At 39.4% G+C, this 14,034-nt stretch overlaps 1 protein-coding gene across 16 annotated transcripts in view; it reads right to left on the reverse strand.

The window, feature by feature from the left end:
- Positions 1-14,034, reverse strand: part of LOC134819287 (uncharacterized) — a 52,567-nt gene that overhangs the window by 25,082 nt on the left and 13,451 nt on the right. Inside the window, exon 1 of one of the 16 annotated variants that reach the window (XM_063829135.1) lies at positions 11,126-11,135. The exons of the other annotated variants lie outside the window; for them this stretch is intronic. The gene's annotated coding sequence lies outside the window, so the exon portion shown is untranslated. Of the gene's footprint in view, positions 1-11,125; positions 11,136-14,034 lie in introns of those variants that run through there. 16 annotated transcript variants of the gene reach the window in all.

Here is a 14,034-nt window from a genome sequence, read left to right on the forward strand (position 1 = left end):
GTACTCGGAGTGGTTAAAAGCTTGCTCTCCTGGATCCCCACCATGGCTCCTTTGTGATCATTGTTATGCGATGCTGAGGAATAAATGAATAAATGAATATTACATAAACTCACAACAATAGCGGTCTGCTTTATTTAGAGGATCATATTCGCTTTGAGATACAAATCAAGTTGTGTCGTAGAAGATGCTTGGTGATAAGAAGATCAGTTATAATTAACTTGTTAGCACTATTTTGTTGCGCAACCTGCTAGTTTTGAGTATAGCCGGTATAGCCGGTATAGCCGGTAAGTAGCTAGTCAGTGGTGACCATATGGTGCCTCGTTAGAAGCCGGTTAGTGCGCACTCGAGAGGAGCCGTTTTAAGTGGTACTTGGCAGTTAGCCAGTTAGGTTTGGAGTAGTGCAGTGGTCAAGTTGGGAATCTAAGATATTTAATCTAATAGTCAGCCAAAATAACGATAGAGGTCATAGCGTTGAGTGGCTGTAAGAATCCTCTTAAACCCTTATTTTCGGTAAACACTAACAAAGACTTTACAATTTGCACGTGCAATATTTTCAAAAAGTCTCGTGGGATCGATAAAATTTGTATGATCTACGTATTTAGAGTAGTTTAGACCCCCTATTCTTATGACTTTATGAGTGAGCCCTAGTAGGTAATATCCAAGTATTCTTTAGTATCACGTCACAATGACCACAATGGTCACAAAGGGGCCATGGCAAAGATCCAAGAGAGAGTTAAGAGAGTTAGTTAGTAAACACTCCGAGTGTGAATTACATGTCCTCTCTCTCTTCTCTGGGATCGTACGTTTAAAATGTATATAATCTGTCGAGTTGTATGATGTACAATCCGTATTGTTATTTATTTGTTCATTCTTTCGTATTACTATTAATACTATGTTTGGTAAAGCAGCCTATGTTTGGTCTAATCTTAATGGATTGGAATACAATTTGTTTTCGATATGTACGCTTACTTCATCATCATGGCTTGCATCATGGCTTGCAGGAGCAGGCATGCAACATGCATTGAGGGCCTATCTCAATTTTCGAGGTTAGTATAGATTGGTTGAACAGAAAATTCCGAATTAACGTAAGGCTTAAAAGGGACGATCAGAAAATATGCTCAAGGGCCCTACCGAAGATTATAATGGCTAAAATTGCACGCATTGCTTCTTCATATTAGAATAATATGTAACCTCAATTGTTTCTCAGACATCTTCTTCACCAAAAATATTAGCCACAACAAAATAACTAATAAATCATATCATGTTACTACTCCATAGATTGAATTTCTGGATATAAATTTGCATTTGGGCGCTTCACGTCAGCAAATCTGTCCGTTATGCTAGGTTACAAGAGCTGATTAGATATAATTATGCTCGATGTATACGTACAAATTTTCATCAATCCCAATTATGCGAGCCTAGTGACTGTTGCTCCGTGAGAATTTAGAAACAAATCTTCTTGATATTCTTTGTCTTTGCTAGGTACTGAAAATACATGGAGCGTGCTTAAGATATGCATAATTGAAATGAACCTTGCGTCTGCAAACTGTCTGCGTCACTCATCCCTAATCCCTACACAAACTTTTACTTAAATTACTCTGCGAATATTCCAATTTTCTCACAACTGCCACATTTTTTCACATCGGAATGTAGTGGTCGTAGCACGTGCAGGAGTGGCAGTGCTTGGCCTGGATTATGATGCGTACATGTGTAGCTACCAGGCAGTGCACGTGCTACCGCAGCCCGGAACCCAACGAGCTAACGAGGATCAGCTCACTCCGAGATCTGTAGAGCAACTCTAGAGTTGGGAGAGAGAGAGGCTGTATTATTAGAGCACTGCACGGTGTAAAACTGTTTCCAACTCCTTGCAAGTTGTGTGCAATTTTCGTGTTGTTAATGGGGTTTAATGGTTCTGTTGTAGCGTTCCCGATAACTGGGTAGATAACGGTAGATAATCACATGGGTGGATAACTTATTGAGTAGACCGTTATTGGCAACAGCTAACATCGTTTGGTCTCGGATCTACTGGTGGAATAAGTTTTGCTACTAGACGTTGGTAACTAATGATTACTCACCAATATGGGCTTATGTTCAAACTTCTAATCGAGAGTTTATTCTGATCTATACTTTTTAGACATCAACCCTCTCTCTCCAAGCCTGGTGTCTATTTATACCTCACATCCCGACAAGTACTAAGGTGTGCAGACTTCCTGTTTAGGCTTTTATCCCTGCACATTGGTAAACTTTGTAACAATAGTTTTTTCTTTCAACGATGGCTGAAAGAAGCGACACAGCTTGCTGTTCTAATAGTTTTCATATAGTTTTGCAATAGTTTTCATGATATAGAAAGAACAGCGTAAATAAAATTATGCTTTAAATTAAAAACTTGCTCTTTAACTTTTCCTCTATTCTTTTGTCTTTGATTAGAAGTGCATATTGCTTTATTTTTCCTGTCATCACAGTTTTTACTGACAGCTAGATCGAGAGAGGGGAAGATATAAGAAACTTATAAGCTTTTTATAATATGTGATAGTACACTAATCAGAGAGTTTGTTTTTTCTGCAGAAGTAACAAACTGTAACAAATTAAATAGCTTATCTTTGCATATTCTTTGCACATTTTGTCATTTGCCATAACACTTTTGTTTTCTGCAGAAGTGTCAAATTGTAACAATTAAAGCATAAGAGAACAAGCTAATCTATGCACGTTGCACTTGTTTACACTTGCCACTTTATCCAATTTAGTAATAATTGTCGATAATAATATTCTTTATGATCATTGATCAGGGTACACAATACCAAAAATTAGAATACCGTGATTTTCTTATCGTAATATTAAGTGCTTATCGGGAAAAGGGCGAGTAAATATTTCTTTCGAACCTTAACAGAACCAAACTTATTCAATCGTATGAATTTTAAACTATACTGATAACCATATCTTCTTGGAGAAAACCGTTTGGCATTACCACTCTAGTAAACTCATAATAGGAAGCCCACTAATTAACTAAGGATAATCCGTTAAAGATTTAGCTAGCGTGGAAAGCTTAGAAAGAATAATGTTTTATTCGTTAGTGAAAACTAAACGAAAACTAGAATCATACAACTTCAACTCAATTATGAATTTGAGTTCTTAGCATTGACTGAACCAGTAACTTCCGGACACTGCCTAACTTCCGGACACTGCCTAACTTCCGGACACTGCCTAACTTCCGGACACTGCCTAACTTCCGGACACTGCCTAACTTCCGGACACTGCCTAACTTCCGGACACTGCCTAACTTCCGGACACTGCCTAACTTCCGGACACTGCCTAACTTCCGGACACTGCCTAACTTCCGGACACTGCCTAACTTCCGGACACTGCCTAACTTCCGGACACTGCCTAACTTCCGGACACTGCCTAACTTCCGGACACTGCCTAACTTCCGGACACTGCCTAACTTCCGGACACTGCCTTACTTCCGGACACTGCCTAACTTCCGGACACTGCCTTACTTCCGGACACTGCCTAACTTCCGGACACTGCCTTACTTCCGGACACTGCCTAACTTCCGGACACTGCCTTACTTCCGGCTGAGCACAGAACCAACCCGAAAATTTGGGCGTTTCTCATTACCAATTGGGCTCAAGAGCGACCTTGGCGCCATTGAAATCCTCAATGTAATGGAGACTAAGACTATGTATATATCGTGATATATAATTTTACTATGCCGTATCATTAAGTATTCATCATTAAACTCTACTTACTCTTTCACTTAGAAGCAACGACCAACGAGTAAGATGCATACGATTTGCCCAACAATAGTCCAACTCGCTCCGTTTCATTCAGTATGTTAATTTGGGCTTGTAACCCCACAGCTATTGTAACCCTGACACCTCTCCGAGCCCAGATACAGAGCATAGAGACAGATCACACCACTGATATACTGAGCGTTACAAGAGACAGAGCACACAGAGACATATCACACCACTGATATACTGAGCGTAACAAGAGACAGAGCACACAGAGACAGATCACACCACTGATATACTGAGCGTTACAAGAGACAGAGCATACAGAGACAGATCACACCACTGATATACTGAGCGTTACAAGAGACAGAGCACACAGAGACAGATTACACCACTGATATACTGAGCGTTACAAGAGACAGAGCACACAGAGACAGATCACACCACTGATATACTGAGCGTTACAAGAGACAGAGCACACAGAGACAGATCACACCACTGATATACTGAGCGTTACAAGAGACAGAGCACACAGAGACATATCACACCACTGATATACTGAGCGTTACAAGAGACAGAGCACACAGAGACAGATCACACCACTGATATACTGAGCGTTACAAGAGACAGAGCACACAGAGACAGATCACACCACTGATATACTGAGCGTTACAAGAGACAGAGCACACAGAGACAGATCACACCACTGATATACTGAGCGTTACAAGAGACAGAGCACACAGAGACAGATCACACCACTGATATACTGAGCGTTACAAGAGACAGAGCACACAGAGACATATCACACCACTGATATACTGAGCGTTACAAGAGACAGAGCACACGGAGACATATCACACCTCTGATATACTGAGCGTAACAAGAGACAGAGCACACAGAGACAGATCACACCACTGATATACTGAGCGTTCCAAGAGACAGAGCACACAGAGACAGATTACACCACTGATATACTGAGCGTTACAAGAGACAGAGCACACAGAGACAGATCACACCACTGATATACTGAGCGTTCCAAGAGACAGAGCACACAGAGACAGATCACACCACTGATATACTGAGCGTTACAAGAGACAGAGCACACAGAGACAGATCACACCACTGATATACTGAGCGTTACAAGAGACAGAGCACACAGAGACATATCACACCACTGATATACTGAGCGTTACAAGAGACAGAGCACACAGAGACATATCACACCTCTGATATACTGAGCGTTACAAGAGACAGAGCACACAGAGACAGATCACACCACTGATATACTGATCGTTACAAGAGACAGAGCACACAGAGACATATCACACCTCTGATATACTGAGCGTTACAAGAGACAGAGCACACAGAGACAGATCACACCACTGATATACTGAGCGTTACAAGAGACAGAGCACACAGAGACATATCACACCACTGATATACTGAGCGTTACAAGAGACAGAGCACACAGAGACAGATCACACCGCTGATATACTGATTACTGAGCGTTACAAGAGACAGAGCACACAGAGACAGATTACACCACTGATATACTGAGCGTTACAAGAGACAGAGCACACAGAGACAGATTACACCACTGATATACTGAGCGTAACAAGAGACAGAGCACACAGAGACAGATCACACCACTGATATACTGAGCGTTACAAGAGACAGAGCACACAGAGACATATCACACCTCTGATATACTGAGCGTTACAAGAGACAGAGCACACAGAGACATATCACACCACTGATATACTGAGCGTTACAAGAGACAGAGCACACAGAGACAGATCACACCACTGATTACTGAGCGTTACAAGAGACAGAGCACACAGAGACATATCACACCTATGATATACTGAGCGTTACAAGAGACAGAGCACACAGAGACAGATCACACCACTGATATACTGAGCGTTACAAGAGACAGAGCACACAGAGACAGATCACACCACTGATATACTGAGCGTTACAAGAGACAGAGCACACAGAGACAGATCACACCACTGATATACTGAGCGTTACAAGAGACAGAGCACACAGAGACAGATCACACCACTGATATACTGAGCGTTACAAGAGACAGAGCACACAGAGACAGATCACACCACTGATATACTGAGCGTTACAAGAGACAGAGCACACAGAGACAGATCACACCACTGATATACTGAGCGTTACAAGAGACAGAGCACACAGAGACAGATCACACCACTGATATACTGAGCGTTACAAGAGACAGAGCACACAGAGACAGATCACACCACTGATATACTGAGCGTTACAAGAGACAGAGCACACAGAGACAGATCACACCGCTGATATACTGAGCGGTGACACCGCTGATATACTGAGCCTTAGACAGGACCCTTACAAGAGACAGAGCACACAGAGACAGATCACACCACTGATATACTGATCTACTGAGCGCTACAAGGGCCGGTGTGTTTGTCGGCTGCAGTTGTTACTTGTTAACCGGAACAAACGACCAGTAATCGCTAAGTGTCCTTCGACAAATTGCAACATTTTGGCTGAGTCGACTAGTGGTTTGTTTAAACAAATCTTGTAGCTATCTTGACATAGCTTGCTGCCTGAACAACCGACTGTCCCTTGACTTACCCGACGTAATACCATTGCTCTTCTTCATTTAATAACCACTCTCATTACCATAATCACCCTCTCTAAACAGACCCTCCACATCCTTTATCGGCTACGAGATACAAATCTAATGGACCATTACCTCTATCTACATGATACATATTGTAATCGGATGAAATGAAGCATGACAATCGGTAAACTGTTATGATGTAACAGGTACGGAGCTGCAAGGCAGATGATGATATAAATGGAGCAGCAGGTTGGCAGATGTCACTGTGCTGTTACCTGCAGGGTAGAATAAAGGAGCGTGGTAGCAGCTGCTACAAAGGGTCAGATAAAGGATCCCTGCTAGTCAGGTAAAGGAATTAGCAAGCCCGCAAGCCATTAGCATTTAGCATAACCTGGAGAGCTCTGCCTGACAATGAATATGATAACCAAATACACCACACAATCATAAGTACACCGGGTGGAGGGAGCGAGGGAGGCAGCCCCCTGGTGGTGGTGGAGGGAGGCGGCCCACTGGTGGTAATCACTTTGTTAATGCCAGTGCTGGTATTTGTGAGTGGCACCAGCAGAGTGTTTGCGTGTATGTTGTAGAGCTTGTAGCTGCTGGCAACACTATTACGGGGTCTGGTGACTGGTGAGTGGTGGTGTTTTGTGGTTTTGGTTGAATGTTTTTTGAATCGCTTTTGTTTGTTAAGTAAATAACGTAGTGGAGAGTTTATTTAGAGTGTCATGTTGTTTGTTGAGTAGAAGTAAAGAAACCGCCAACAGTTCAATAGATAATAATTTCAACACGTTACTATATAACACAATTTGTGTTAATACTCTCAATTGGTAGTAGTATATTTATAATTTATGTATATATCTAGATTTACATTTATCGTACAAGTTGAGAACGTTTACAGCAATCCAATATCAATAAACTAAGTTGTCTCAGTCGTCAGAAATTCCTTTTTGCTCAAAGTTTGAAGTTTGCTTTAAAAAAACCGACATCATCCTAGGTAAAGTAATCCTGATAGTCAGTATAAAGTATATAATCGAATAACCTGATGTCAGAGCCTTACACGGTGAACACGGCTCACTGCATGCTGGTGAGCTGGTTTCTGGTTTTGTTCACCCGTGAACAAAACCAGAAATTGCGCTCTGCAGGTCTTATTCGCATACCTTAGTATGCTAGCCTGCATACCTTAGTATGCTAGCCTGCATGATGGTGAACTTTAAGCACTTTAGGTTGTTGATCAATTACTAGTCGATTAAGAGACCCCGATATATATGGAGTTGATGCAATTGATTTGCAAAGTGCCAATAATCCACCTATACACACAAATGAGGATGTGTGTACATGCTCCTATCGTTTAATGTTCACAACATTAGGATCACCGTCATTATGACTGCAGAGCGTGAAACGTAATCATTAGCTTCGATAGCTGGTATTTCTGTGTTTGATTTTTGTGTGTGAATTAAGAGGTTTAATTATCAGGCTGTTCGTTAAACTAACTAATCTAATGACAATTTAATTACAGATTGATTTATTTTATAAAAATATTCTACTGGAAATCATTAGTTGCAGACCTGGACCTACTCACCTATGTATTTAGTTTTTCTTTCTCTTGATGACTTGGGCACGCAGTTTGTCCGAATTTTTGTTCCAATTTGAAATTAAATTATAGATCGACATAGTAAACCTTCTATTCTCAATGTGTAATGCGTGTGATAAGGCTCCACATTGTGACTCAATATTTCGCATCCGTGATATTCCTCGTTAGCTTGTGTCAGTTTGAGTTATAGTTTAGTTGCCAGTTCTAGTTGCCAGTTCTAGTTACCAGTTCTAGTTGCCAGTTCTAGTTGTCAGTTCTAGTTGCCACTTCTAGTTACCAGTTCTAGTTGCCAGTTCTAGTTGCAAGTTCTAGTTGTCAGTTCTAGTTGTCAGTTCTAGTTGTCAGTTCTAGTTGCCAGTTCTAGTTGCCAGTTCTAGTTGCCAGTTCTAGTTGCCAGTTCTAGTTGTCAGTTCTAGTTGCCAGTTCTAGTTGCCAGTTCTAGTTACCAGTTCTAGTTGTCAGTTCTAGATGCCAGTTCTAGTAGCCAGTTCTAGTTGTCAGTTCTAGTTGCCAGTTCTAGTTGCCAGTTCTAGTTACCAGTTCTAGTTGCCAGTTCTAGTTGTCAGTTCTAGTTGCCACTTCTAGTTACCAGTTCTAGTTGCCAGTTCTAGTTGCAAGTTCTAGTTGTCAGTTCTAGTTGTCAGTTCTAGTTGTCAGCTCTAGTTGCCAGTTCTAGTTGCCAGTTCTAGTTGCCAGTTCTAGTTGCCAGCTCTAGTTGTCAGTTCTAGTTGCCAGTTCTAGTTGCCAGTTCTAGTTACCAGTTCTAGTTGTCAGTTCTAGATGCCAGTTCTAGTAGCCAGTTCTAGTTGTCAGTTCTAGTTGCCAGTTCTAGTTGCCAGTTCTAGTTGTCAGTTCTAGTTGTCAGTTCTAGTTGCCACTTCTAGTTACCAGTTCTAGTTGCCAGTTCTAGTTGCAAGTTCTAGTTGTCAGTTCTAGTTGTCAGTTCTAGTTGTCAGTTCTAGTTGCCAGTTCTAGTTGCCAGTTCTAGTTGCCAGTTCTAGTTGCCAGCTCTAGTTGTCAGTTCTAGTTGCCAGTTCTAGTTGCCAGTTCTAGTTACCAGTTCTAGTTGTCAGTTCTAGATGCCAGTTCTAGTAGCCAGTTCTAGTTGTCAGTTCTAGTTGCCAGTTCTAGTTGCCAGTTCTAGTTGTCAGTTCTAGTTGTCAGTTCTAGTTGCCACTTCTAGTTACCAGTTCTAGTTGCCAGTTCTAGTTGCAAGTTCTAGTTGTCAGTTCTAGTTGTCAGTTCTAGTTGTCAGTTCTAGTTGCCAGTTCTAGTTGCCAGTTCTAGTTGCCAGTTCTAGTTGCCAGTTCTAGTTGTCAGTTCTAGTTGCCAGTTCTAGTTGCCAGTTCTAGTTACCAGTTCTAGTTGTCAGTTCTAGATGCCAGTTCTAGTAGCCAGTTCTAGTTGTCAGTTCTAGTTGCCAGTTCTAGTTACCAGTTCTAGTTGTCAGTTCTAGATGCCAGTTCTAGTAGCCAGTTCTAGTTGTCAGTTCTAGTTGCCAGTTCTAGTTGCCAGTTCTAGTTGTCAGTTCTAGTTGTCAGTTCTAGTTGTCAGTTCTAGTTGTCAGTTTATCAGTTGTCAGTTTTAACTGTAACGTGTGTAAGATTAACTTGTCAAGATGGTCTACCATTAAACTTGTCAGATCTAGTTTTATGAATGCAATTAAAACATTGTGAGAATAATTAGCTGACACACACAGGAAGCAAGCCAAGCAACTCAAGTTAAACTGGTAGCCGTTAATGACATACAATACAGGGCATGATCAGTAGTCAGCTCAGTGCAATGGTTTTTGTAGACCACCCTCCAACACACTGCCTAGTATTCGGTAGAGTGCAAATATTGTGGTGTTATGATTGTTGTAGTTTGCAGTCTTAGTTATTTGGAAATGCGCTGACCGTCTTCTAGCTGTTTTCAGTCACCTCTTTTACCTCTTTCACTTTTGTTAATATCAAGCTCCTTACATGAGCTCAGGTGATGTTAATACGTCTTAGATTATGGATAAACTGACCCTTTCTTATATTATTAAAATTAACTATATTATTAAAATTAACTATATTATTAAAATCAACTACTTGCAATGATTCAAATACACACATTTTAATAAAGTTATTTGAGTTAACTATATGATCTGGATCATGTATTATTATCAGCATAGAACATTCTATAGTTAATTTCTAGTAAACTAATTCAATTTATGATGAAAGGAATGTAAAATAAAACTTATTGTTTCTTAATCGTATTCTAGTTGCTCTATGACTTATAATTTATGTGCATCGCTCCACTCACAGGTTCACTCAGGGTCCGATGTAATGCCCAGTTTACTGGTCATCTGGTGTTTGATGTTCGCTAATGTTGTCTACATTTGGTCACTTGTCAACTGTCAAGGCACATATAACAGGGCATTCGGCGAATATCATTTATGACAAATTTATTTATTTTAAAGAACACGTCATGTGGTATAATAGTTTGATTATTCGTTTTTGTTTCGACATTGTTGTCAACGTTATTAACGTAGTGACCGTCCTATTGCTGTTGATTTTGTCGGTGCTCCATGCTTTATAGTTTATACCTTTATCTAATCTATATATATATAAAGTCGTTATTTACGTGATGATTTGTAACGTAATCTTAAAATAATGACGTTTACTTATAGATAGACAAATGCAATGACGATGTAAAAGTAAAGATTCACGTCTTCAAATAACATAAGTTTACTCATGATAGTTGGGCAAGCTGTCATTTTGTCTGAGAAATATCAGTGACTATAGTTAGAATATTCGCATAATATTGACTTAAAATTACCAAGTTCGTTGAGGTAGGAGGATAAAAACATTTAACCTTGCTTTTTTATGGTAACAGAAAAATTAAAATTGTCATACCTATATATACTATATAGCTTGTTGTAATCTGTTTAGCTGCATTGAAGGCTTCCAGAACCACTACGAAAGTAGTGTCTAAAACAAATATGTTTAATCTGATAAAAACAGCACAGAATACAGAAAACATCGTTAAAATAGTGAAAGAACGCTGAAAACATCATCGAAACTTTGAAACATCGTCGCAACGGCATTGATGCCAAGAGACTTATGTTCGTTATAAAAAATGTTCAACAATAAACTGAAATAGTTACACGACAAAAACAACAAGTAAGATCGACATTAGCTAATAATGAAAAAGCAAAAAAACTTCCAAATTATTTAAAAAGCGAGATGAATTCATTCATTAATTTATGCAACGGATTTAAAAAAGCAACCTATATGATAAGCATGACTATTGACTATAACATGTGCAGTGTGCGGCCTCATATGAACGGGGATCCAACAAGAACACAGCTCTCCTTGAAACGTATTAGCAGTGTAGCAACAACAGTGTATAGTTCCCAGGCGACCAACAATTTTACCTATTGTAAATGTTATGTAAGGAACTAAGGAGTATTAGTGTACTCTGATAAATCTAACAAAGTTATATAATACACTTATATAGTATACGTAGACAGGACGAGTTTGTGGGCCCAAAATAATAGCAAGCATAAACGTCACAAGCAGTCACAAATAATTAAAAAAAGGTCACAAGCAGTCACAAGCAGACAAGGATATTGTGATCTAAAACAGTTGAACTGAAGCAGGGTGGCTCCGCAGTTGTGGCAGCTACGGATAGCTCTGTAGACACTATGTTAACACATGAAGTTAGCTGTGAGTGTGTACACCAAGTAGGTTTTATTTTACAACTATAAAAACATTTTTATATTTTCTACATTTTATAAATGTACATAATATTATAATGGTACCGGACAGATAATGGTATTGCTTTATATGGCATTACATTGCTTTATATGGCATTAAATCGCTCTATATGGCATTACATTGCTTTATATGGCATTACATTGCTTTATATGGCAAGATGGCATTACATTACTTTATATGGCATTACATTGCTGTCAGTCAGATTTAGGAGTCGAAATAAACTCGAGGTTTAATCGGGGAGCACAATGTAAAGCGCTTGTTTCCAAAGCTAACTCCAGACTTGGACTACTCAAGAGAACATGTCATTTCACTACTGATAAAAGGCAGAAAAGATCGTTCTATTTATCGTTAATTAGGTATATTGTTCTGTCATTATGGTCCCCTCAAACTGCAACTCATCTTGAACAATTTGTTGCTATCCAAAAGCGGGCCATTAATCATTAAATGGATCAATGGTGAACCCTACTCCAGTTATAATGACGATAAACTTGCTACAGAGCAAAAGAAATTAAATATTCCCTGTTAAACAGAAGTTTATTTATAACGATCTTATGACCTTCTATAAAATAGTGAATAGCATAATTCCAGTATCGCTCCCTACATAATATATAGTCCTATGCCGTCCAGAGGGCACCCGATACACTAGCCCACTAGGCACAATGCTCAAATAATTGATAAGTCGGATACTTCAACTTACATGATATGAGTACTACTGTGCCCAGCACGGATGCCTTCCGAAATAGCTTCTTTCATAGATCTATGCTGAAATGGAATAGTCTACCAGTATGTATCCGGCAGTCAGAGCGGATTTTTACTTTTAAGGCCAAACTGATCAAGTATCTCTGGGCTGCAGAATGATGTTTAACGTTTGAACTGTGGATGCAATATTTTAGGGCGCTCGTGCAATAAGAAAAGCACGTGCAATAAGAATCGCGGCACCACTTTTCATTGTTGAGAGCTAGTGTGACGTAGTGTAACTGTAAGACCCGGTAAACAGCTAACAGGGATGTGATACTATTCATTAAGTGGGTTTTGTGAGCTTTTCGTTAGTTTTCTGAGCTTTTCGTTAGTTTTGTGAGCTTTTCGTTAGTTTTGTGAGCTTTTCGTTAGTTTTGTGAGCTTTTCGTTAGTTTTGTGAGCTTTTCGTTAGTTTGTTGCAGGATTGTTTTGTAGTAAGACTCGTCAGCGACTAGATCTTAGGTTATATTCTTTACATGCGAATCTCACAAATCATTAAAGTTTAATAACAAAGAAATGCAAAAAGGTGTCATCAGACGAATATGCTAATATCTTAATATGTGATAACAGAATCCAAAATGCACTGTACAGTGAAACACTACATAAGTTGGCAGTATAAACTCTGCATTTTGATATACAATATGTGACGATGTATGAATTAGGTCACAATATATAAGTCAGCTGGCCCACACGATTACTGCCTCCAATGATGTAACCAGAAAGTCGAAACTCGAAAGGCTGGTGTCAGACAGGGGACACAGTCCGTAATGTAACACCTGCTGAACCACAGTATCAAGTTGTAGCTTTATAAGAGCGACTACAAAATTAAATTGCTCAATTTAACATGATCCATGAATTACAGCGTCTCTTATCTGAAGAATGCGTCAGAAAACGAAGAATGGACCAGAAAAAGAAGAATGTTTTCGTAAATTTTTAGCTAATTTGGTTTTATATTCTCGCATTGTAATTTTCAAAAGAAAATCCTATCGAACCGTAAGTGACAATATTTTCTACATTTAGGGAATATAAGAATAAGATTAGTTTGATCAGAGCTAATTAATGAACCAATGTCCCAGACAAACAGTAATTAAGGAACTAATGTTACAGACACTTAACAGTAAAGAAAGTAGAGACAGGAGGATGCCACCTCTTGAAAGTGATAGTGCCCGCTGCCAAGCTTCTCCATGACAACACAAAAACTTCTTATTTAGTTCAGGATATTCGGCGGAAGAGTTCGATAATTGTGAACTATCGACAAATATCATCATTGCATGCATACAACATTACATCAAATGAGAATTTTAATCTGGAATCTTCAGAACGCACATCAAATGACACTATTACTATGTAAACGTATAAGAAATCTGTAAACACTGACAGATGAGTAAGAAGGACAGCTGCTGTGTTGCTACACGTGGGGTTACAGCGTGTGTCAACAGCTGTGGCAAGTCACTTTTATCACGAAGAATATTACATATGCTTGAATTTGAATGCTACTTGAAAATGTTTGCATTGAATATCTAAAATTTAACGCGTTGGAATCGGATTTTCAAAAAAAAAAACAAAGATTGGAATGAGCTTCCTATTTGCTAATAAAAGCATTATTCTGACTCGTGT

Source organism: Bolinopsis microptera, chromosome 8, assembly GCF_026151205.1.
Source record: "Bolinopsis microptera isolate Bmic1 chromosome 8, MBARI_Bmic_1.0, whole genome shotgun sequence".
In the NCBI taxonomy this organism is placed as follows: Eukaryota; Metazoa; Ctenophora; class Tentaculata; order Lobata; family Bolinopsidae; genus Bolinopsis; species Bolinopsis microptera.